The 26,017-nt window shown below is 38.2% G+C and overlaps 1 pseudogene; it reads right to left on the bottom strand.

The window, feature by feature from the left end:
• Nucleotides 1-1,550: 1,550 nt before the first annotated feature.
• On the bottom strand, nt 1,551-22,920 carry LOC135363233 (mitotic spindle assembly checkpoint protein MAD2A-like; annotated as a pseudogene).
• Nucleotides 22,921-26,017: the final 3,097 nt, after the last annotated feature.

Below are 26,017 nucleotides of genomic sequence, written 5' to 3'. Positions count from 1 at the left end.
TTCCTCATGCACTGACAGAGGAGAATGTGTTTCACTCCACTGTTCTGGAGAGAACACACTCGGAGGAATTTGGGAGTAGACGTTTTCTCTAGACCACAATCTTGCACCAAAGTGCCAAAAGCATGGGACACGAGACACAAGGAAATGAAACCAGAATATCTAAATTTTCGAAGAAGGCAATAATGTCTCAGGGTCACTCTCTAAATTTGAGAAACAAGGCAGAGGATCATAGGGGAAGGGAGAGAAAAATGAAACAAGATGAAACCAGACGGAGACAAACCATAAGAGACTCTCAATCTCAGGAAATAAACTGAGGGTTGCTGGAGTGGTGGGGGGGTGGGAGGGATGACGTGGCTGGGTGATAGACATTGGGGCGGGTATGTGCTATGGTGAGCGCTGTGAATTGTGGAAGACTGATGAATCACAGACCTGTACCCCTGAAACAAACAATACGTTATATGTTAATAGAAAGAAAAAAAAAAAAAAAGAAAAGGTCACTCCCTGAAAGTAGGCAATATATATGGGAGATAACTACACACGAGTCACCAAAACAAAACAGTAACAACAACAAACACAAAGAAATACACACACATATTAAACATAAGCCGTTGTGGAAGCACAACAGTTGCTGGGCGCTGTGTGCTCAGTGAATACGGACTCACAGGCTGTGGACTCAAGGCGGGTGCCTCTGGCTGGCTTGCCGTGGGACTGAAACCCAACAGTTCCCAGGTCCTCGCTGTCTCCAATAGAGGGAGCACTAAGTTACCTGCCACGCCATGACCTAGTCACTTAATTGGGGGACCACAGTTTTGTTTGTGACAACTTTTTTTTTTTTTTAAAGATTTCATTTATTTATTTGAGAGAGAGAATGAAAGAGAGAGAGAACATGAGAGGGGGGAGGGTCAGAGGGAGAAGCAGACTCCCTGCCGAGCAGGGAGCCCAATGCGGGACTCGATCCCGGGACTCCAGGATCATGACCTGAGCCGAAGGCAGTCGCTTAACCAACTGAGCCACCCAGGCGCCCCTGTTTGTGACAACTTCTATAGGGGAGATGCAGTTTCTTTGGTGACTGCTGACCCCTTGGAGACTAGAACTAATTCGAGGTTCGAACCAACTTTGAAGAGGCTGAAGAAGCTACGCCCATTCCTGTGAAATCCCCGGACACCGCTACAGCTACCGGAACCCAGGCTCTGCGTAAAAGCCTCTGGCTGACACTGAGCCAACTGTATACGATTGAGAATGAAGGCACTTGGACTTTAATTTCTATGGGCTTTTGTGAGGGGATTTAGTTTGGGGGGAAGTGGAGTCATAAACAAAGAGTGTCCTAGTGTTCAAATCTGGGACATTTTCATGTGGATACAGTCTCTGTGCTCATTTCATCAAAGGCTGGTGAGCCCCTTTGGACAACATGACTGGACGTAATTAGTGATACGAAATGGAACGGCGAGTTAACTTTCAGCCTAGGGCGCTGCATGGCGTTCTACCGGACTCATGGGGCCGGAGTCTTTTGTGGGCAGAAAGCAAGATGCCCTTCAGCAGTTCCCGAAGGACTCTGTGGGGAGGAGGCGAGTTCAGGCGTGTGTGAGCGCAGCAGTAGCGGGAGCAGGCGCGGCTCCGCTAAGGGGACTGCTGCCCTGGCTCCCTTCGGAGGCTGGAGCACCATGGGCTACGACACTGCTTCGCAGCCTTCCATCATGAGTGCGCGGCCTTCTTCCCTTGTCTACATTTGCATCATCCATACAAAACACTGATCGGTTTTTCTTTAAATATTCAGAGTGGACTGTAGAATCTTCGCTCATGGTAACGTGTTAGAACATGTTATACGTTTTTCTGAATACAGACTAAAATACATAGCTACTAAAATTAAAAAAAAAATGCCCGTGAGCATGCTACCTAAAGCAACTCACAGGACGCCTGTGGAACGCACAGTGTAATACACTAAAAAGCTTAAAAAGCTGGCAAATATTCAACGAGAGGGATGCATGCTACTCCACTCTCCGGGTCTCCACTCCAATCCTGATGACAGAAGGTGGTGTTGGGCAGAGATTTGGGGCCCCTCTCTCCACTTTCTCTCTCACACCATCCCAAGCAACAGAGAAAAGACCTTTCTAAGACTTATAGGAGTTCGAGTCAAGTGCTTTCTTATTGTGCCCTTGGCGTTCAGGACGCAGGGCTTCTTGCTCCCACGTTGGAGTGGGCTTGCGCGAGGATGCCTGCAGTTGCCTGGCCATTCCCGGCTCATTTCTGGAGGTGTAGTAGCAAACCCTGTTTCTGCTTGAGATCTAAGCCTCACTCTACCCAGCTTTGCTAGGGAACCCCATGATTTGGATGATAACATACATCTCAATCGCCTTCTGTCTCCTCTTTCTCACTCGTTCAAATTCCAACACAGCATGTAGTTACAAAAACAAGTGAAAGAATGAGAGAAGAAACTGTTGATGGAAGAAGATGCATGCAGCTATCGTACAGCAAAATACTGTGTGTATATAAACATCTAATGATCGCTTGTTATGAAAAAGTGTTTTTTAAAAAATTAATGAAACTTGATACTCAAATACTGTTGAGTTCTCCTTCCCCAACTTGGGGTTAGAGTCATGTAGCAGTCTAGTCTTTTTGGCTGAGTCTGTGCACACTGGAGCAGGGGCACCCTCCTTTGTTCCCTAGTCTCTGAGAAGCAATGAGATATACTAGAAAGAATATTGGCCTTGGGGTCGGGCCTGGGGACAGATTCTGGATGTTTGAAGTTGGGCAAATTACCTAGGCTCCCTGAATCTCAGGCTTTACGTGTGTAAAATGGCAACAATAACCCTCCTAGGGTTGTTGTGAGGATTAAAGGAAATGAGTGTGAGTCAGTGAGACTGCCATTCAGAAAGAAATTCACATCCATGTCTAGGTATCCACTGGGCATGTCCATATCTAGATAGCTTTTAAAGAGGTTTGACATCTTTCCCCTGCATGGAAGTGGAGCCTGAGCGGTCGTGCTTATATTCAGAGGCCTTTTTCAGCACAGATAAAATGCCAAAACAATAAAGATTTTGATAGGATGTGTACCTTTGTGCAAACAAGCTTACATAACAAAATGGTGCAGATAAACGCAGATGACAATGGACTTTATACAAATAAATGAAATTATGTTTCTCTAGTATAAAAATAGATCAAATGGTAAGAGCACAAAAATAGGTGAAATGGTAACATAAACTGACTTGTGTAATCAGAGGGTCAACTCTTGACATTTTTCTCTCTAGGCCTTTTCTAATAGTTTTGTTGCTAAGGCTACAGTGTTTTTGCCAGATTGGAACAGCATTGTCCACTCTAATGAAGCTTAAGTAGCTTTCCCAACTAGATTTTTTTTAATAAGCATCAGTTAATACTGCTGGCTTTCAAAGCCATGTTCGTGATGAATGGAAAGATCTTTAAAGATCTGTTCTTAGAAAATGTAGCTCATAAAATTTGGAATTTAGCAGCATTTCTATTCCATAGTTATTCCAACACAAATTTTTATCACGGTTACACTGAACAAAATAACTTAAAATCTAATTTCACATATTTAATTAAAAAAAGAATAAGAAATTATTATTTACAACTTTAGCCAAAAATTAATTCCCTAAAGAGTAACTGAGGTTACTTAACGAACAATTCTTTTGACTAGTGGGTCAAGTGTCTCACAACTGCTCACAAATGCACACTTGATTTATTCTTTGCACAATATGGATAAGTTACAGGAAGTCATCTGAGGAAAGTGTAAATACAAATGCACCCAAAGAAACGTAGAGTTTTGTAAAGCGGAGTAAATGAAAACCAGTTTGCTCTGGACACTCAATTGCTAAGAGGATGTCAAAGGTAAGAGCCATTAGGAAACGGGTGAAGAAACACTCCTTTTGATGTGCTTGCTGAGGAGCCAGATGAGCTTCCTTGGTCATGGACAGAAGAGACCATCTAAACTCTAAAAAATGTAGTGCAGTTTGCATGCCCGCTGATTCCGCAATTCTACTTGTGCACTAAAGCATGAGAATTAAATTAAATAATTCATGTGAAGTGCTTAGCCAATTACAGATGCTGTATTTCCTTCCTTGGTTGTCTATATTTTTGTAGCCAGAAATCCCACTGTTGATTTCCAATAAGAAAAGCTGAATATTACAGCCTTTAAAGTCAAAAGTTCACCTTAATTTGAATATTGCAGCATTAGTGACATCTGGTGGAAAATGAGTTACAATGCGGCATTATAGCTATTCTGATCTTTCCTGTCTAATAATAATATTATCACTTTCATCACATTTTCACATACCCCTTTCCCCAACTCCATGGGAGGAGTATACTTCCCTGCCCCACTGAAGTTTGGCTCAGCCACAAGACTTGGCCAAAATCAGTGGAATGTGGGCAAAAATGTCAGTGTCAAAGTTTGGAAACTAAGCTTTAAAAGTCCTGGCTAGCTATTGCCCCTTCAATGGTAGAATGAAACATGTGACCTGCAGATTTGCATGAGAATAAAACAAGCACCCCAGATAATCCACAGACTTACAGGAAAAAAAAAAAAGTGCTTACGGTTATTCTATGGTTGTTTGCTATGAAGCAAAAGCCAACTAAAACATGAGATCGTTATACCTCTGTGTAAAATTCCCATCAAGGCTTGACTTCTCTGTCCAATTGATGACACTGGGAGAAGAGTCCTGAAGACCGGGTGTGGTTCAGTCCCATCTGGGGCTCTGTTTCAGACCTCGACAGGCCCAATCGGAACATGTTGTTTTCATTCCTGTACCTACGGTAAGCAAAACCGAGTCAGAGTCCAGGCCAGGCCTATCAGAGGCCTATCAGACTCTCTTGGAATCTTGGCTTCTCTGTTTAACATGGTATGGAAGTCACGCACGTTTTGTTTTTGTTTTTTGTTTTCCTTCCAAATCTTTATTTAAATTCTACTTCATTAACATGTACTGTAATATTAGTTTCAGGAGAATTTAGTGATTCATCACTTACACGTAACACCCAGTACTCATCGGTCATTCACAATTCTTGAACCTGTTGGTTTAAATAGCTCCCTCCTAAGGTGAGCTTCAGGTATAGGAAAGAAGGCAGGACAAGTTTAGTTGGAGCCATAGGCCAAAGCTTTTCCAATTGAGCTTTACCAACAAAGCTCATAGCTTTGTATTTGTATTTCTTAAATGATACATAATCTATAAGGGGGGGAAATTAGCAATGTTAGAAATCACAAATTAAAAGTGATAATATTAGGGTCATTTAATTTGGTAAATAAAAACACAAATGACAGAAATTTAAGTATTACCAATGATATATTAAGAAAGTTGCTACCAGTGAGCTTTTGTGGGGGAAGAACCACATTATTTCCGGCCATTTAGCAGAGGCATTGTGTTTCCTAAAGCAGTTACTGCTTTCTGAAAAGAATTTCAAACTTTTGTCCCAAAAGTAGTTCCAGAATTTTCAACTCTCTCCATATTTTTACTGAGCTTCCATTTCTGCTTTCTTTCTCAACCTAATGTGTCATGTTATGAAGGTTATGTACAGCCAAGAATGCAAATGTTTTAATCTTACTAGTGACCACTTTGTACTATATCTCATGTTGGAAAACCAGACTCTTGACCATACCTAATTCAAAATCATTTCCATTTCTGCATAACTACTTTTCTTATTCAGGCAAGAGTTGTGGGTGGACCTCTAAAATTAGATAGCTTCAACTCTCAAGGGAATGGGCTTTCGCAACAGCATTCACGACACCCATCATCAAATACGGGGACCTACACTTGTCTTGTAGTGAGAGAATTGCCCTTTATTCTTAACAAGCAGGCAACAGGATCAAACAGATCATTCAGGTGAAATAACAAAGACAAATACATATGTGATAAATCCGTGTAGTTACTTCTTGGAAGCTTGCCATGTATTTTCCTCTCCTTCATATCTCAAACTTCAGAAAGGCCAGGACCCTGTTTCATTCATCCCAATACTTGGCACGTTAACAGGTGTTCACTTTGTAATTTTTGAAGGAATGGATACAGGCTATGTGTTTTTACTTTATAGTGAAGATTAACGAGTTAATACATATAAAGAGCTTAGAACAGTGTCTGATACTAAGCACTTAATTATTACAAAATGAGATAAGATTTAGAACAGAGATTAGAAGAGACTTTTTAGAAGTCTGCCTTCAACTGACCTTGGCAAAATAAGGAAGACTAGGCTAGCAATAAGGCTAGGAGTATAGAAAAGTTCTACAGCCCAACATATGCTAAAATGAATTAATTCCAAATGACATGTATTATTTTATACAAAGAATGATGCTTATTTTAAGTCCACAGTTATAAGATTAAAGGGGTATAATCAAAGCTTGTCCATTAAATTGAAAGCACCTCCAGACTGACTCAAGTTTGTATTCTTAGGCCCTGGTAGGTACAAGATATTATTTGCTATACTGAATCCATCCTGCTATTTAACTGTGTTAATACCACACCAATATAAAAATATGTTAAGACAAATTAAAATATACATACTTAACTTTATTACATCATTTAAAGCTTGATTTTATAAAACATAAAAAAAATGTTTAAGTGTTCTGTATCACAGGAATTTAAACAGTGGCAATATACATAGCTTTGTAAGTTCAAGTTATATAAATTAAAATCAAATAATTGGAAATGCTTTTAATACGGAAAATATACAAATAAAATAAATGGCAAAAGGACCTAACAGGAGCAGTATTTCATTACTTACAGATTATCATTAGATAATTTCAGGATCTAAACAAAGACTCTGAATTTTCGGACTTCTTTTGCTGTATTTTATATTTAAATATCTCCCTACCTATATTCCGAATCAAGGTACTTGACCAGAAGGTTTAAGAAGGCATTTAGCTTTATGGCAAAAGCTTTCCATCTACAGTTACCACCTTTAAAGGAATTGACATTAACAATGCTGATGTAATCTGCTAGTTCCCTTCTGAACAATGTGCAATAATTTATACCAACCCTGTATAAAGTCATACGGGTACCAAAAAATGGAACAATTATGCACAGTTCAATAGAAGTATAATGTTAAGTTTTCCCCATCTAAAAATTAACCAGTGAAACAAAATGTATCAACTATAGTTGACTTGGTTTCAGGAAAACCACATCTGAGAGTTATAAGTACATCACTGTCCTTATCTTATCCTCAGTCATTGACAGGAATTTTGTAGGCCACCATGCTATTGACTTTGTGGATTGTAGTAGTAAATGAACGAAGGGACGGACTTCCTTAGAATTGGTAATAAACTGTGGTCCCGACTCTTCCCATTTTTCAGGTACAACCAAATCTTTGTCTGTATGTATCAGTAGATCAAATGAACCTAAATTGGGGATAAGATCATTAAAGTACAATTATTTTTTTCTAAAGTACAACCACCCTTCCTGTGTCTTTCACATTTGAACCATCTATAGTGTCAGAAAAGCTAGTTTACCTTGATCTCTAATCAATTATATTAACTAATTGCTTTTCCTCAATGGAAATTTTAGTACAGAAAATACTGTACTCCTTTTACTTTATGAAAAACTCAAGTTTTTTTTTTTAAAGAGAAAACCACTAAAAATATTTGCAGAAAGTATACAATTAATCATGAGACAGCATGAATCTAAGCCATAGAAGAGATAATACCTTGGTTCTGTGACAGCTGTATCCCAGTGCCCAGAACAGCATCTGGCATGTAGTAGGTATTTAGGATATATCTGATGAATGAAGGAGTAACTAAGAAAACAAAGACACAATTATAGCTATAAATCTTAATTATATACATAGAAATGTGTAGAAAATAAAAATAATGACAGAAATTACATCAAAAGATTCAAGAGTGAGTACTGTAGAATACTTTCATTCCTTTCCTTTTCAGCACTTGTAAATAAAATGCAAATAGCATTACTTTAGCTTTATCACAGTTTTCTCATTCATATAACATGACATTTATAATTAAGAAAAAACTTAATGAGCGCATTAATTCTTAAAGTAGTAGCTTAGTCTTTTCCACAACAAATTTAAGCCAGTGTGAAGTTGTATAATACTTACAAGAAACTTCCAATAGTGGCAGAAATGTCACCGTAGCTGTGATCTGTCTGATCACTGAACGGATTTCATCTTGGATAGCTTTCTGAGACTTTTCTCTGGGTGCACTATCAAAGAAACCAATTAATTCATTTTAAGTTTTAACAAGTTATTTGAAACACAGGTAAGATTATTTATCTGATTAAATGCTTCCAAAATCAAATAAGTAATGCATTCAAAAGGAGTTTTTTTTTAAATGAAAATAAATATATGTCCTTAAGAAACTTAGTAGGCACAATATGTATCTCTATTATTTCATTTATCCTTCCAATCATTTTTTAGGGTTGTTCTTAGTATCAGGTCATTAAATAACAGATGACTAGAAAACCTGCCAAGTACTTCAAGTCAGGAAAGCTTCAGCATGTCTTAAAATAAAGATAACAAGCAGTATCTAAAATATTGAATCGGTATAATCATTTTGGCATTTTTAGTAATGCCTAAATGTCTAATTTCCTATTGCCTCAAATAAGATGTTACTCGTGTATGGCGTTAATAATTAAACATTTTCTAAAACAGACCAAAGGCTTCAGGAGCAAACTCCATCATTTCATTATGAGAGATAGTTCAGAGTTTACAGGTAAGCATGCCTAGGACAATGCTAGAAATTAGCATATAATGATGGGCATCTCCCATCCGGATAATCTAAAAACTTCAGTTTAATGTCTAAGGAGGGGCGCCTGGGTGGCTCAGTTAGTTAAGCGACTGCCTTTGGCTCAGGTCATGATTCCCGGGTCCTGGGATTGAGCCCCACATCGGGCTCCCTGCTTGGCGGGAAGCCTGCTTCTCCCTCTCCCACTCCCCGTTTATGTTCCCTCTCTCGCATGCTCTATTAAATAAATAAATAAAATCCTAAAAAAAAAAAAAAGGGAATGTCTAAGAAGTTTGTAGCATTAAATGAAATACAGTAGAGCTGCACAGTAAGCTGGGAGAAAGTCTAGGATAATACTTCATGGTTAAAAGTACCTTTCTACAATTCATGAAATGGCCCACCTAGGACGGACACCATGGTAGCTTTACATATAGCATCATAAACACTAAAGTTTGAAATTTATGGATTTAGCCTAAGCGCAATTATGTTAAAAGTCCGTGATAGGCAAAATTCTTTCGTGAGCACAATTTGTGAGCCCAATCCTTCTCCACAGGAGATTAAAGATCACATCTAACATACTTAGAAACAAACTACTTTATGTGAAACTAGTTCAATATAAGTAGAACTCATCTAGTAAAAGAAAACAGTTTTGGAAAAAGATCTGTAAAAATGGAAGCAATTTACTTCATACTTACCTGTCATCTTTTGCAGTCTTGTCACACTCAATACCAAATTGCCACCTTTCAAGGACCTCACCACTTTCAATATTTGAGATGACAACCACCAGTTTCTGAACTGAACACGTGTATAACCAATCTGCAATACATAACAAGGAATCTTTTTTGTTTCACTGCATTACAAAACAACTCTCTTCCCAGGTCTCACTTTCTATCCTCAGCAAATTCCTACCGCTAGTATTTCGGAACTCTGCCAACCTGTACAGAAAACCTGCCCCACAATAACCTAGCTCCTGTTTTCAAATTCTCAGTATTTGTACCAGATATAGTACTGAGTGCTGAAGACAGAGTAGAAAACATGAAGTACACCCTAATCCAAGTAAGATGCAGGAGATGGCCATTAATCTAATCACTGCACCGATAAATATAAGATTATAATTGTGATAAACGCTATGAAGGTGCAGTATGTGACGCAATGAGAGCATAAGAGAGGAAAACTGGACTCACTCAGGGAGTTCTCACTTGACTTCAGTTCTACAAATAAATTATCATTAAATATGCAAAATGATACAGAAAAGGGTACAGGTCTTAAATATTGAAAAGGGAAGAGCATCTGACCAGAGGATTGAAAGAAGGGTAATACAACTGCAGTAAAGAAAGGGGAGAATGAACAAGGTCAGTTTGTGTACGATACACAGGGGTCAGACCATGCAAGGCCATATGGGCCAAATTAAAGAAGTTACACTTCAAGAACCAGGGAAGTCATTACTGTATTTGAAGTATGGTATGATGTAATTAAATTTGTATTTCAGAACTATCCTTCTGGCTGTGATGTGGAAAGTAGAGTAGAGGTAAAGAGGGGATCTAGAGACACCAATTAATTAGCAATTCAAGCAAGAGGTAATGAAGGCTTAGAGAAGGATAAGCTGGTAGAGATGGATCAGTAGATAGATTCAAGAGATTTCATGGTTCAAACTGTTAGGATTTATTGACTACTTATGAGTAAGCAAGAAGAAAGACTGAGATAGCTCCCAACTTCCTAGTTTATATCACTAGTTGGATGGCTGATCCATTCACTGAGAAAAAGAATGCAAATGGGAGATGATGCTTAAGTTTTAAGATTTTATTTTTAAGTAATCTCCACACCCAACATGGGGCTGCAACTTCATATCTCGAGATCAAGAGTTGCATGCTCCATTGACTGAGCCAGCCAGGAGCGCCTTAAGTTTAGTTTTCAGGTATCACTGCGATAGCCAGATGAAGATATCAACGGAGCCACGAAATATATGAGCACAATTAGGAGAATTGGGTTGGATGTACAGTTGTGAGTCAACTACACCAAGGTTGTTAGTGAAGCTATGTACATGTCAGAGATCATCCTAGAGAGAGATTATAGTGAGAAGAGGGCCTCAGGACAAGCCCTGAATTAATCTTGGAAATTGGGATAGTATACTCAGGAATCTGTAGTGGTTTTTTTTCTTTTTTTAAGAGACAAAACAATTTTGTAATATTTAGGGCTTGTGGGCCACCTAGGTCTCTGTTGCATAGTCTTTAAAAAACAGCCCTTTAAAAATCTGAAAACAGGGCACCTGGGTGGCTCAGTTGGTTAAGCGACTGCCTTCGGCTCAGGTCATGATCCTGGAGTCCCGGGATCGAGTCCCGCATCGGGCTCCCTGCTCAGCAGGGAGTCTGCTTCTCCCTCTGACCCTCCCCCCTCTCATGCTCTATCTCATTCTCTCTCTCAAATAAATAAAATCTTAAAAAAAAAAAAAAAATCTGAAAACATTCTTAGTTTGCAGGCAGTACAAAAATAGCCACTTGCTAGACACGGGCTGTCGTATGTATCAACTTTTTCTTGACATATATCGATTTTTCTCAATTTAGCTCTGAAAAGGAAGAAATTGGGTAGTAACTTAAGGATTTGGGGTGGGTGGAAATTTTTTTCTTTTAAAACTGAAGAGAGATCAAAACAAAGAAATCAAAAATACCAGAGAAGAACTAGGATAAAATCCTTAAGGCTAGAGGAATGGGGATTCAGATTGAACAATTTGCCTCTAAGAAGAGCAATTCCTCCATTTTAACTAAAATAAAAGGGAGAAATTAAATAGGAAGGTCTGCATACATCCGAGGTGAAGAAATATCCTCAGTGTAGTCTTAAAGGAGACAACCCAAAAACCAGTAGCTTAGGTGGGGCTTGCTTCTCCATCAAATTAAGAGGACATAGATTATTAGTTGCTTACTAATAATCTTACTTTTTAGCCCTGAATAAAAAAAAAAAAAAACAATTAATCTAATTTTAAAAATAAAGCTACTTGATACAAAGAAATATATATGACTCATGAATTAAGAAAAAAAGATGACTAGTGTTTTTTGGAACTAGTTTTGGAAGATCAAATGGGGAGCTAGGGAGAAACATCCTACAACAGAAAAATTAGAAGTGGGAATCCTAAGTAGAGAAAAATATGAGGGGAAAAAGGAATAGATGGAGAACAAGTATTGATTCAATATAGTAATTTCTTGAGCTAAAGAAAAACAGTGAGTGCTCAGATAGAAAAGGCTTACTGATTAAAGGCAGGATTTTAAAAAAGACAAATGGAAATATATAAAAAATAAAACTCTACTGGGTGCTCTATTACTTAGTAGTTCTTTTCTTTAAGTTTAGTTTCCAGGTTGGATCCAATTTTATTTTCCTTTAAGTAATGATGGCTTTAAACTCTAGGCAGTTACAGAAAATATATGTTAAAAATATACAGTGGATTTTTCTCCAATAGTGAACACCATCATAAGGACAGAAAATTCCAACTTGTTCCATCTGGCTACATGAACTGCAAAAATCATTTCTAAGGAAGTTGATGGAGACAGTTTTGTGAAGCCATATCAGATTCCTAATATCAAAATATTCAACCCACTCAAACTGCAGTATGGGAAGGGTGGACTTTCTTTCAATTTATATATTATTTGCTTCCTTCCAATTAAGAATCACTATATTTGAGGTTGTAGTGTTTTATACCTTTTTGTACAGAGCTGAAAAATGACCACCAAGATGCCAGAAAATATGGGTTCTACAAGGCCTGCAAAACTCAAAATGGTTTGCAACAATTAAATACCTTTCAGCTGTTCCACCACATCATTTAGGTATTTTATGAGCTCAGGATCAGTTGTTACAAGCAAGGTGAGTCCATATTTCTGCACTCTAGTAAAGGTTTCAGATGGATATATGCCACGCTGATATAAAATGCTGTTGATGCCAAATGCTGGAAACAAAAGGAATGTTAAAGAAAAGTCATTATCACTTTGTAACTCTGGAAAATAAAACATATTTAGATGTGGCTACGTTTCATTAATGGCATAAAACCATAAATGCCTTAACGTGTTTGTGGGTGTTTTGCTGAAAGCAGAGTAGGTAAAAAGTGGCATTAAACATTCTTAAAACCTTGCTTCTAATTAAGAGAGAACACGATACCTGCATTTCTGTGGCAAAAAAAGAGAAAAACGCCAAACTGCATTAATCTACTGTCAAAGTAGTACTACAACTCACTGTAATCCAAGTCCCAATTCAGATTATGTGGTTAGAGGGTGTCAAAATAGGCTTTTGCATCTCAGTTAGCAACTGATTAACTGTTCTCTGCAATGCTCTCAGCAAACCTTTCCCTCTTTTTCCTCCTTTTCTCCTCACAAGTCCTGCCAGATCCTATCAGAAGGCACAACTGTCCTGGTCCGGAATGGCGTTTCCTAACTCTAGTCCATCACCGCCAATACCAGAATCAAAGAGGGGCCGAGGGGTTGTTAAAAATATACGTGGCCCCCACCCCGGTCCTACTCCGTCTGAAGTCGCGGAGGCTGGGGGCGGGCGGAAAGTGCCTGGCTCTGTAGTTGAAAGCAACGCTGCAGGTGGAGGGGCTACATCGCGCCGCAGGCCTCAGCAGCACCTAGGCCTCAAGCTCCACCATTAGCAAGGAGCCCGGAGGCGGCGTCTGCATCCGCTTCTTCCTAGATTCTCCCGCCGGGCAGGAGGCTGGGGCAGAGAGAGCTTAATTCGCGGCCTCGCGGCCTCCCCTCCACCCCCTCCCGCTTCCCCCGCCTCCGCGGCTGAGCCCCGGGCCTACCGGGCGGCCTGGCCTCAGTTCACCCCGCCCTCCGGCCTGCGCGAGGACGACTTACAGAAGAACTCGGCCACGATTTCGGCGCTCCCGCGCAGGGTGATGCCTTGCTCCCGGGAGAGCTGCAGCGCCATGGCCAGTCCTACAGACGAAGGAGTGCGCTTCCCCCCGGCAGAGAGCGACAGCAGAGACGCCCACAGCAGTTCCCCGCCACTCGTTTCAAAAGTAACGGCGCAGCACGCCCTCGGGCCTCGGCGCAGGCGCGATGAGCCTCTAGGCCCCGCCCCGTGGGGCGGGGCCTGCAGGTCCTCTGGGCGCTTTTCGGAGCTGGCCTGTCCGCAGGCGCAGGGGGTAGGCGTGGTCGCCCAGTTCTGGGTGGTCAAGCTCCGCAGGGTCCCGGCTGGGCCTGTGTAGTTGTGGTCTACTAGACCGGCCTGAGGGAAGAAGACGCCAAAACCTGGTGTGTTTTTTTGTTTTTTTAAAGATTTTATTTATTGGGGCGCCTGGGTGGCTCAGTCGTTGGGCGTCTGCCTTCAGCTCAGGTCGTGGTCCCAGGGTCTTGGGATCGAGCCCCGCATCGGGCTCCCTGCTCTGCGGGGGGCCTGCTTCTCCCTGTCCCACTCCCCCTGCTTGTGTTTCCTCTCTCATTGTCTCTCTCTGTCAAATAAATGGATAAAAATCTTAAAAAAAAAAAAAAAGATTTTATTTATTTATTTGAGAGAGAGCACATGATAGGGGGGAGGGTCAGAGGGAGAAGCAGACTCCCCGCCCAGCAGGGAGCCCGATGAGGGACTCGATCCAGGGAGTCCAGGATCATGACCTGAGCCGAAGGCAGTCGCTTTAACCAACTGAGCCACCCAGGCGCCCCAAAACCTGGTTTTAATGGCCGCTCCGTAGGCGTGCGGAGTGAGCGACCAAGGAGCACAATTTGTCAGTTTCAGAGCTGTTTTCAAGGTGATATGAACTGTCCGTCAGCTGCATCTTAAGTGGCCCCAGTGATCCCTAGATTGAAACTAGCGATTGAAACTTTTCCTAGATGCTTTGGGAGTCAGTAAAGAAACCGCGTGCGCGGTAGCCAAGCCACAGCTTGAGAGAGCCTGATTACTCTATGGAATCGCGGCTTTTCTTGAGAAATTGGGTTAGGCTTAAAGGGATGAGCCGCGGCCTTTTTTGTCCTGTGTTTTTGTCTATCCTGGGCTCAGCCTATTTCCACCCAGTTCCGCTGTGAGGCAGTCTGGAGCGGCAGGGACTGCAGTCGAACTTAGGCCTGGTCTACCCCGCGCGTACGCTGCACCCACAGACGCCGATGAGGAATAAGATCTCATTCATCAAAAAGGCCCACGTACCCTGAAGAACTTTTCAGGGAATTTTGACTCACAAACTCATTGACTTCCTGTTAGGATGAGAAGTACTAAAGGGCACAATTACTGTTCATGTCAATTACGGAACAACTTTATTCTTAAAGCAGCTAGAAAAATTATTTGTAAAATGAAGTCTCAAAAACTATGTACCAGCTATACTATTGAATTATATGAGAAATGCATTCGTGTTTTATTTTTCTATTAACAAATTACCACAAATTAATGGTTTAAAATAACACCCATTCATTATCTTAGTCATGTAGATCAGGAGTTCCTATGATATAGCTGGATGCTCTGCTTAAGAGTCTCCCATGGTTGAAATAAAGGTGTCTGCAAGTGGAATCTCATCGAAGATCTGGGGTTCTCTTCCAAGCCCCTTGGTTGTTGGCAGAATTAATATCCTTGTTTCTTGGACTGAGGTGGTTTTGCTAGTTGTTGGCCAGAGGCAAATTTTGTGCCTTTGCCAGGTAGTTCTTCCATAGGCCTTCTCATACTTTCAGTCTCTCAGACTTGATGGAGATCCCTTTTAAGGATTCATCTGATTAGGTTAGACCTAGTCAGATAATTTCCTCTTTGATGAATTTAATCCGGGAAGTGATATCCCATCATATTCACAGGTTCTGGCCACACTCAAGCAGAGGAGATTATTTATATAAGATGTGCTCCTTAGAGGCCATGGATTTTGTGGCCATCTTAGAATGCTGCTTATGACAGTGTTACATATCAGATTTTGATCAGTTTGAAGAGTAAAACATAGGTAATAGGCCGAGTAATCCTAAAATATTTTCCTTACATCCTTTAGTCTCTTGTACCTGTGTGTTTGTGTGTTTGAATCACCATCTTTTCACTCCTTCCATCAGGAACTTAGCATCAGAATTCTGGCATCACACTGGTAGAGCATGATGCCCACCTTACTACAAATAAAAATTGTTTCTCTTTCTAAGGAACTTTATGTCAGTACAGAGCACTTCAGGAAAGACTTTCTTCAGTTTCATGGTAATATAGTTTTGAAATTACCTGAAGATACAAATAATTGTTAGTATAATTTTGGAGATTCTAGAGCTTAAAAGGCTGGCAAAATAGATGTTTTCCATATATAGAAGTATTAAATATTTTTTTTGTGCTCTGTGAGATGTAAGAAATAATTATGTTTAGAAGACCAAGTCTGTACTTTTTGAGGAGTTTGTAATCTAGTTTTGTTTAAATATGCATACTTGAGGGGCGCCTGGGTTGCTCAGTCTTCAGCGTCTGCCTTCGGCTCAGGTCATGATCCCAGGGTCCTGGGATGGGAACCCCATTGGGCTTCCTGCTCAGCGGGGGGCCTGCCTCTTCCTTTCCCACTCCCCCTGCTTGTGTTCCTGCTCTCACTCTCTCTCTGTCAAATAAATAAAATCTTTAAAAAAATAAATAAATATGCATACTTGAAAAAAAGAAAAATTGAAGTCTCATAATTTGGCCTTATCTGGCTTCTGCCTAACTCTTCGGCTGCCTTTCAGATTACTTTCCTAATCTGCCCGTTCCTTTAGTCATTTTTCCACCTCAGGGCTTTTCGTAATGTGCTTTTTTCTGCCTAGAAATTTCTATCCATTCAAATTGCTAATTATATTTATACTTTTTTTTTTTACTTAAATGTAACTGTATTCTAGAAATTTTCTTTGACCTCTCGGACTATAAAATCCTGCCCTATGCATTCTCATAGCATCTCAGAACACTATTTCAGAGCATTGTTTTCATTCTTACAATGAAAACAATGACATTGTAATAATTACGTCATGATTTGTGTTATATCTTCCTTGTCACCATGGAGGATCCATGATGACAGTGGCTAGTCCAACAATATTTGTTGAATGAATGATCATTTGAATACTTGCCTAGGAAAATTTCATGGAAGAACCCAAGACATTTTCAAATTGGAGAGCAGGTTGGATGGATGAGGTGAGGCCACATTTTGGGAGCTTTGAATATCCATCTGAAATAAGTTGGACGTACCAGGGATTTCTAGGCTCTTAGAATTGACATAATTAAAGGGGTATTTTTTTCAAGTGTAAATTCAGTAGTGGTTGTAGAATGGATCGTATATAGGACGGTCTCGAGTGGTGGTCCTCAAACTTGAGAGTGTGAAAGAATCACTTGGGTATTTTGCTATATGTAGATTCCTGACTTTTATTCTCCCTTCTCCAAATCTAATTCAGTCCAGTACCATAGCCACTAGCCACAGGTGGCTCTTAGGCACTTGAAATGTGCTTGTCTGAACTGAGATATGCTACAAGTATAAGAATACCAGATTTCAAAGACTTAGTATAAAAAAAAAAGAATGTAAAGTATCACAGTGATATGTCTTTCAATCGATTACATATTGAAATGATATTTTCACATGTATTGGATTTATTTCACTTGTTTCATTTTAGTTTTTTAATCTGACTACAAGAACATTTAAAATTACATGTGTGACTCATGTGAGATTTCTGTTGGACAGTGCTGGTCTACTTTATGGGGTCTAGGAGATGACATGTTTTAACCAGCATCCCAAATGATCCTTACATTACTTTTAGAAAAGCATTAGACCATAATGGATATTTTAGTATTGCAGGCCCAGGAGGGCCTAGGAGGTTGAGAACCTGGACTAGATGGATGCCAAAGAGTTGGAATAATGAATCATGGAACACTACATCAAAAACTAAAAAAAAAAAAAAAAGAAGGTATACATATACATATGTATATATATGAGAGCAAGCTATTTGGAGGCAAGAATTGAATCGATGACTTAAAAGGGAGAAGAATGTACTGGTAGTACAGATAAATCCAAGGTGGCAAGCCTGCACTACAGGCTAGTGTTGGTGAAGTCTATGGGTATGTTAGGAAGAACTGCCCAAACTCAGCCTATTTTATTTCTTACTTATCACATAAACACTTAAGTTTCCAGAAGCTTTGGAGAGATGTCTTTCCTATTAATTTTAATTGCTCCATTCGACATTGACCTATCTTATCTAAACCATCTTATCTTTATAGAATGTTTTTTAGAAACTTGTTTTCAGTTACTTGAGTTTAGATTTATTTATAATTCAGTGAAGTCCTTCTAATATTTGGGGGAAAGCTATTTGGACAGTGAGAAGTATAAATATAAATTAAGATTTATTTCTGAAGAAAATTCAAGCAGAGAGCATAACCAAACAAACCCATATCACCAAAAGAGATAACTATGAAAAAGTGTGTCATAAACAGGCTTAAATTCAATATTAGGATGCTAAAACCAGAAATGAAAATTTCTAAAGCTAGAATCAAATGGAATTTTAGACTGAAAGTAACTTAATTAATGACTTAGTAGAACAATCTTATAGTTGAGGAAACTGAGGTCCTGAGTGGATACATGGTTAGTCTAAGATTCAATATCTAGTTAGAAGATTTAATAGTAGAATCTAGAGTTTCTGACTTAGTCTCTTGTTGAATTTTATCAATTTGAAGACATGCTAATTAATGCTCTTGTTTTTAAAAAATCAACTGATTTTAGATTAAGGTTTTTTTTTTTTTTTAAGATTTATTTATTTATTTTAGAGAGAGAGAGAGGAGCATGAGTGGGAAGGGAAGAGGGAGAGGGACAGAGAATCTCAAGCAGACTCTATGCTGAGCGAGGAGCCCCACATGGGGCTCAGTCCCAGGATCCTAAGATCATGATCTGAGCCAAAACCAAGTGTTGGACCCCTAACTGACTAAGCTACCCAGGTGCCCCAAGATTAAGGGTTTTTATTCAATAAACTGTACATATAACTTGTCAAGAAAACGGCAGTTACAATCCATAATGCATTTTATGTTAATACACAAATTGTTTCAACTGCGCCAGAAGATGGCGCTATTTACACGTGAAATAATACCTTTCAAAAATTCAGTGCATATGTTTCAATTTGTGCTTCAGTTCAAAGTAAAATTAAGGGAAAATGTCTTTAGTGGCTTCTAAGGTATCGGTATATGTGAAATACATCAGAATGAAAGATTGTTCATGATATACTACAGAATTCATATATTATAAACATTTAGTATATGGATGCTCACTATATTTACACTTAATTTACATATTGTTTTTTACATGGAAAAAGGAAACATTTTAGGTAGTTGAATCATTATTCTTGCAGACTTACGAAAGTTTTCCTTCAGATCACTAGGTGTTATTTTATTCTTGAGGCCAACATCTTGACATAAAGCAGTTTGTTCTAAATCTGTTAAAGCAGAGGGATAGTTTATGATAATTTTAATAAGGTGCATTTACTAAATTTTGAAAAAAATTACTGTGCACATAGGTAATAAATTAATTATTAATTATGTCAGTTTGCAGAATTTGCTTTTTTCTTTTAAAAAAAAGGATGTTGTCATAAAGACCTATTTTCCTCACATACTTTCCCGCTAAGGACTTTCTTTGATTGTTGGTCCACATGTTCAAAAAGATAGCACAACACATTTGAATCATGACATTGTATTAATAAGCAATGGCTTAATAGAGTGAACAAATATAACCCCATACTGGTGTAATTTATAATTTTTAATGATCCAGTTGATATACACGATATTATAATCTTTTCTTTAGTAAAAATTGAGAAAATATTATTGAGAACCAAATATTATTGAGAACATAGTAATAATTCCATAAGTTCTTATAATGAAAAATATGGGCTGTTTCTTATCAGAAAGTATTACTGTGTTTTGTTATGATTTTGTTTTGATATTATAATTCTCTTATGATAATGGCATATAATCACTTAGAAGTCTTTTCATGGCTCAACCAGGATTAGGTGTCAAAGGTATAATTTTAAAGGCAGGTGATAGTCTTATGCATAGTTAATCCCCAGACTGATGGAATGTGTGTGTGTGTGTGTGTGTGTGTGTAACATATATATGAAGAATGGGTTCTGCAATCAGTTGGATTTGACAGCACGGTGTATTTTGAAATGTAATTGAAGCTCAAAACAACTTAGAACAGTTTCAGGTACAGAAACTATCAACACAAAGCCTCTATGAAGAATGAAAAAGCCATGGTTGCTATGAAATTAATAAAAATAGATTGAATTTCTTAAATGATTTTATAATTATATATTAAATCTCATCAAACATTCTATGCCTATCATACATTTTTTGTTTGTTGTTTCTGAATATTCTGTATATAGGGTTATTTTTATTATTGCCCATATGTAAGTAAAGGTGAATTAGTTCTGCTAAATCTGTCAACTAATAATTAGACCAAAATTGTATCTGAGTGAATAGAAAGATATTTTTTGAGGAGTTCTACAGACAAAATAAAATAAACCATAAATTTGGGTCTTTCTCAAATATTTGTGAATACCAACTTATAAAACACTCATGAGAAGACAAAGCTTTGTGAAAACATGGAAAATCACTTTACTTTAAATTTATATTTTTCTATTTAGATAAACTTGGTTCTGTCAACTGGAACTGTTCTCTTATAAGCTGCCTTGTGTTTATAGCTCATTCAAACAATATAGTAGTCAAGCCATATTTATCAGGTTACAGATCAGTCATGCACGTTAATTCTATTATTTCTGCTGGGATTTCCCACTTAAAAATTGATGATGACAGTGGTTTTTATTCTTGAGTAATGTACATAGTCTGTTTAACATCAACTGACAACAAAACGTCTTACTGAACCCTAGAGTTTTTGGTTTAGTGTTGGAGATCAAGTGGATTAAAAAATAAATGGTATCTTTTTATTATTGCTTAGTTTCGGTATAGTTGTAAATAAAGATGCTAACTTTTCACACTGAAATAGATGGCAATTATCTGTTGTAAGGCTGTCTTTTGGATGATCCAGAATATACCTTTTTAAGCCCGTGTTACATTCATATCAAAAGGAGACTTGAAATGAAGTTTCATTAATTTGTTTATCTCCAAGAATATTCTTGCAGACCCTTGTCTGAGAAACAGCAGGCCGTAGCATTCAGATATTCAAAATGTATTCACAGAATTTGGATATTCTTAAAAGTGAGGTGTGGTTATGAGTTTGTATAATTAAGAGTTATTGATGAGATGGGTTCCTTTTGGGGTTTGGAATTTTACATTAAGATTCTTATTAAATTTGAGTTATCTTTAGTTTCCATTGAATTAATAAGAAATTATAATATTTAACTCCTAAAGGCAGCCGAATATACTACTGTAACACTGTTAAGCGTCTTAGGGACTTAAAAAGTTCTGTGCTGCTCTCAGATGGCTGCCTGCCTGAGGAAAAAGATCAGGAGTGTGGGAAGGGCAGGCCATTACTTAATGCCTCAGGTCCCCCTGGACCTTGACGGAAGGTTATTTGAAGGACCCTGGAAATGTGTATACACCTTCCTCTTTTCTTTCTCAAAGATCTTGTTTAAAATAGTGTATCCCATTAGGAATAGAAAAAATGATGAATATACACCAATATAGGTTTATTTATCTCTAAATTATAAACTTTTCCAGACTATTAGGTACATGTAGTATATACTATATATTTATATATATTTAAAATATATAGGTATTTCAAATGTTATATTTTATATATGTTATATTTAAACATAATAAATATGTATATATTTAAAACATACACAAGTTAGAAATTAAAGAAAGATGAGATGAATGTTTCTTTCGTTTTTTTTTTTTTTTAATTTATTTATTTGAGAGAGAGAGAATGAGAGAGAGCACATGAAAGGGGGGAGGGTCAGAGGGAGAAGCAGACTCCCGGCCGAGCAGGGAGCCCGATGCGGGGCTCGATCCAGGGACTCCAGGATCATGGCCTGAGCCGAAGGCAGTCGCCCAACCAACTGAGCCACCCAGGCGCCCGAGATGAATGTTTCTTTTAAAAATGATACTTGTTGGAGCACCTGGGTGGCCCAGTAGGCTAAGCGTCTGACTCTTGGTTTCAGTTCAGGTCATGATCTCAGGGTTGTGAGATCGAGCCCCCACCTCTGGCTCTGAGCTCAGCTCAGCTCTGAGTCTGCTCCAGATTCTCTCTCCCTCTCCAGTCTCTCCCACTCTGTTCCTCCCCCCCACTCAGGCTCGCTCTCTTTCTCTCTAGAATAAATAAATAAAATCTTTAAAAATGATTCTTGTTATATCACTAGAAAATAATTTATTTTTATGTTCACTAAATGTATTAATAACTATTAAAATTTATGTGGTTAATATGCCTCATTTTAAAAAAAATTTGGTTTAATTATTTGTAAATGATTTAAAAGTCTGATACTGAGTTCAGTTTATTTTAATACTTGGGAGTTTTTTGGTTTGTTTTTGAAGTTTTTGTTTTTAGGAGGATACAAATGGAAGAAGTCCATTAATGACTTATTTATTTATATTTATCTGTATTTTTATAGTTTTAACAAATGGATCTAAAACCAAAGATTTAAGCAGTTTTCGCCCATTTCTTAAAAATATGAAAACACATCTTTCTATTAGTTTGGAATTAATTGTTCCCATCTTTTAATTGCCTTTGGAACTAATTTGTAATTTAGAAAAATTACAAATGGATTAGAAAAATTTGTTTCCAAGGTTTGTTTTCAATTGTACAGATGAAGTTTTTTTTAAAAAAATAATCGATACAAACATGCTGTCTCAGCAGCATGACTGTCTTTTGAAAAACATTTGCTCATTCATTTAAAAAAGTCACTTTTCCTTTTTAAGAACATATTGAGTGTTAATTTTTCTGAAATTCTTCTTAGATAGCACAGTACCGAGTGTTGCCTACATAGAGAAAGGGTGAGTAAATTTGAAACAGTTGACCTTCATTTCCTCAATCTACCAACAGTGACCTGTAACTTTCTGATAGGGTGCTGGTGTCAATCTATTTGTTACATTTTAGTACAGTTTAGTGTATTTTCTTAGATTAAAAAATCAATATAAGTAGACATTCTAACAGTTCTTCTTATACCCCCAAGGGACTATTTTGTGCACATATTCCACTTTGGAAACCATTAGTTAAAAGTATGTTTACAGGAAGGATAAGGTACCCTGAGTTGGGGACAGTAGTGTTCCCTCCTTGCCCCCCCTCTCAGGTACACATGGAATAGACAAATGTAGCTTGGATGACTGACTTGCCTGTGTGGAATGTGAGCTCTCATTCTCCATGCCAGCTTCTGCCAGATCAATCCTGTGAGGAAAAGACATGATTTTTATTGGGAAAAGGTGCCCCAGACTTTTGAACACCATTCATTTTCCACTTAAACCTGCTGAAGGCACAGAATAAAAACCCTCTTCGGAGTTTCAACAGATTCTTATATGGTAAAAGTCCACTTGGAACACATGAAAGAACTTTACTACTTGTAGCATAGAGGTGGAAGGTCATGGCATTGTCTAAGGAAGCAACAATGTCCAACCAATCTACCAGAAGCAGAGTTCACAGGCACATGTGCAAGTAAAAGGTGTCAGCCTCGCATGTTCTAGAGAAATATTTTAGAGGTGGAATATCTGGACAATTTAAGAAGAATTCTGTAAGGATATTTTTTCCCTCACCTGTAAAATGGAGGTAACGATAATACTTGTGACAAAATTTTTGTGAGGATTACAGGAGATAATACAACTGAAGCTTTGGTTTATTGTTAATATATTATTCTTGTTATTGCTATATTCTTGTTATTATAAATTATTGTTATTATTATTTAGATAGCTTTTCTTCCACTTTCCCAAGTACCTTTCCTGAGTCTGATACATGTGTAGTCTAGGATAACTAGAGGAGTCCTCAGGTAACGCAACTTCAGGAAAAAGATGAGGACAGACCCTGTCTTACCACTATGGTAAACAAAATACAATTATAATAGCTAGCATTTATTGAGCACTTCCTTTCTGCCAGACACTCTTCCAAGTGCTTTATGTGAATCTACTGACTTAATCCTTTCACAAGCACACAAGTTACGTACTTTAATTACCTGTGTTTTATAGCTAAGAAAACTAACTTATAGAAGGAAGTTGAATCATTTATCCAAGATCACCCAACTCAGAGAACTGAAGTCAAGTCCAAGCAATCCAGATGGTAGCAGGATATGAATCCTGTAAGTATGAAAGGTCTGGCTATATTTTAGATAATCTATCATGAGGTGATGCATAGTGGGTCCTTATGTCCTGTCCCTCCCTCCATTCTTGATGTGAAATATTAAGTGAAGTGAGGAATCACCTTCAGTTTCTCAGTGGAGGAGGAGGCAAGATAGGGGAGCGGGGGAGGGCAAAGATACGCAGACAAGAAAAAAGGGTTGGAAAGATTCTGGGGGCAGCCATTGTGCGGAATGGGAAGAGAATTCAACCAAGAAGAAATAATAGTACAGAGCATTGTTCCTCGATAGATGTTTACTGAGTACTATTTATCTCATGATGTGGAGGTATATGGATGCAAAAAAACAGCCTTTCTTTTCCAGGCAAATGCAGCTGGGGACCCAATATACCAAAACAGCTGCAAAGAAGGAGGGATAAGATAACAGCCAAGTGAATGTATGCAGTAAATGCAAAATGAATTCAAAAACAACTATGGGAATGTGTCTTGGAGGACATTGCAGTACTTGAAGAGTGTTTAGAACTTTAGCAGGCAAAGATGGGTGGCTGTTAGGGAAGGTTAAATTGAGAACAATTAAGTCTGGTGTGGGTCATAAAGAAAAGGTAGGACAATAACCTTTTTGGATGTAGACATAAAGGTAGGACATTACAGGCACAGAACTTAACATCAATAGACCAAAAGTATGGAAGCACCAAACCAGATCACTTTTACCCACGACACAGTCTTGATGTAATTAGATCACATCTGGGTCCTTTTTCTAGAGAGCCTTTGTGTGGCAGGCTGAAAAGTTGGGACTTCTCCCAGGAGACATGAGGAAGCCATTGAAAGTTTGGGAACTTTGGAAGAATTTAATTATAGTGATGTTTTAGTAACATGATGGTAGCTGACATGAATTACAGGTTGGAAAGCTATGTAACAGTCCAGGCAAGAAGCACTCAAGACTGTTTCTTCACTGTTTAAATTGCAGCACGTGCTGTAATCATCAGGAGAATCCTTCCTTTGGCCTCATTATCATAGATTCATCAGTTTCCCCCCTTTTCTCCCTATCTTTGGTGTCTTTGATTTCTGGTTCTTTAATTCCTCCAAATTTTTACTCTTCTTCTTAGCTCCTACCCTTTCCTCTTGGCCTTGTTAACTTGTCTTCCACTGCTCTATGTGTCTGAGCTGTTCTGCTCTGATCTGACTCGATTCAGAGAGTAGGCCTGCACATTTCAGCCCCACCACAGAGATTTCAATCAACTGAGGCCCTAACTCACTCCATTCCTTATGTTACTGCCATATCCCATAATATTTGCTTAGCTGTAATGGTTACTAATGTTTGATGTCATTTTATTATTTAAATTCAGTAAAATATTTCTGCCTTTTTTTCATGGGATTATGACAGAGGAGCATGTTAAACTGTGTTTGTGAATAGAAGATAAGGATAGTAGCTCTAGTAACCCTGTATGTTTCTTATCATTAAGTTTTCACATAATTTTATTCAAATTTGAAAGTCTTTAAAATTAAAGACAGAAAATCATATACATTAACTTGATGTTCCCCTTAAAATACTAAAATATTGCCATTGGTTTCTATTGGTTACATTGTTTTTCTATTTAAGAAATTATCAGTTTCCGCCTTCTCTTACAGTGACTTAGTATCCAAAACATAGTGAACATTTAACTATATGAGGTGAAAATATATTAAAAAAAAAAAAAGAATGAAAATGAATAGAAAGAAGTCTTGAATCTAGAATATGGATATATCTACACACATACACAATATGTCCCTATGCCATTTGAATCCATAATAACCTTCCTTTAAAAGCATCATTGCAGGGGCGCCTGGGTGGCTCAGTTGGTTAAGCGACTGCCTTCGGCTCAGGTCATGATTCTGGAGTCCCGCATCGGGCTCCCTGCTGGGCAGGGAGTCTGCTTCTCCCTCTGATCCTCCCACCTCTCATGTGCTCTCTCTCTATCTCATTCACTCTCAAATAAATAAATAAAATCTTTAAAAAATAAAAATAAAAAAAATAAAAGCATCATTGCAGTAGTTTCTAAGTATCTCAAAATTATTTTTAAGTTAAGGCTTTAGGAAAGTAGTAATTTTGAGTAATTAATGCTTAATACAAATGTACCAAAGGCAATAAGATCAACTTTTTAATTATGAGATATTTTATAAATGATTCAGTCCTACACTTCTGCTTGCACAATTCCACATGAAACCTTTTTTCT

Source organism: Mirounga angustirostris, unplaced genomic scaffold (genome assembly GCF_029215605.1).
Source record: "Mirounga angustirostris isolate CCGP_5_RB_7025 unplaced genomic scaffold, mMirAng1.0.hap1 SCAF_69, whole genome shotgun sequence".
Classification (NCBI taxonomy): Eukaryota; Metazoa; Chordata; class Mammalia; order Carnivora; family Phocidae; genus Mirounga; species Mirounga angustirostris.
The sequence above is the reverse complement of the archived record's forward strand: the minus strand, read 5'-3'. Positions and strand labels throughout refer to the sequence as shown.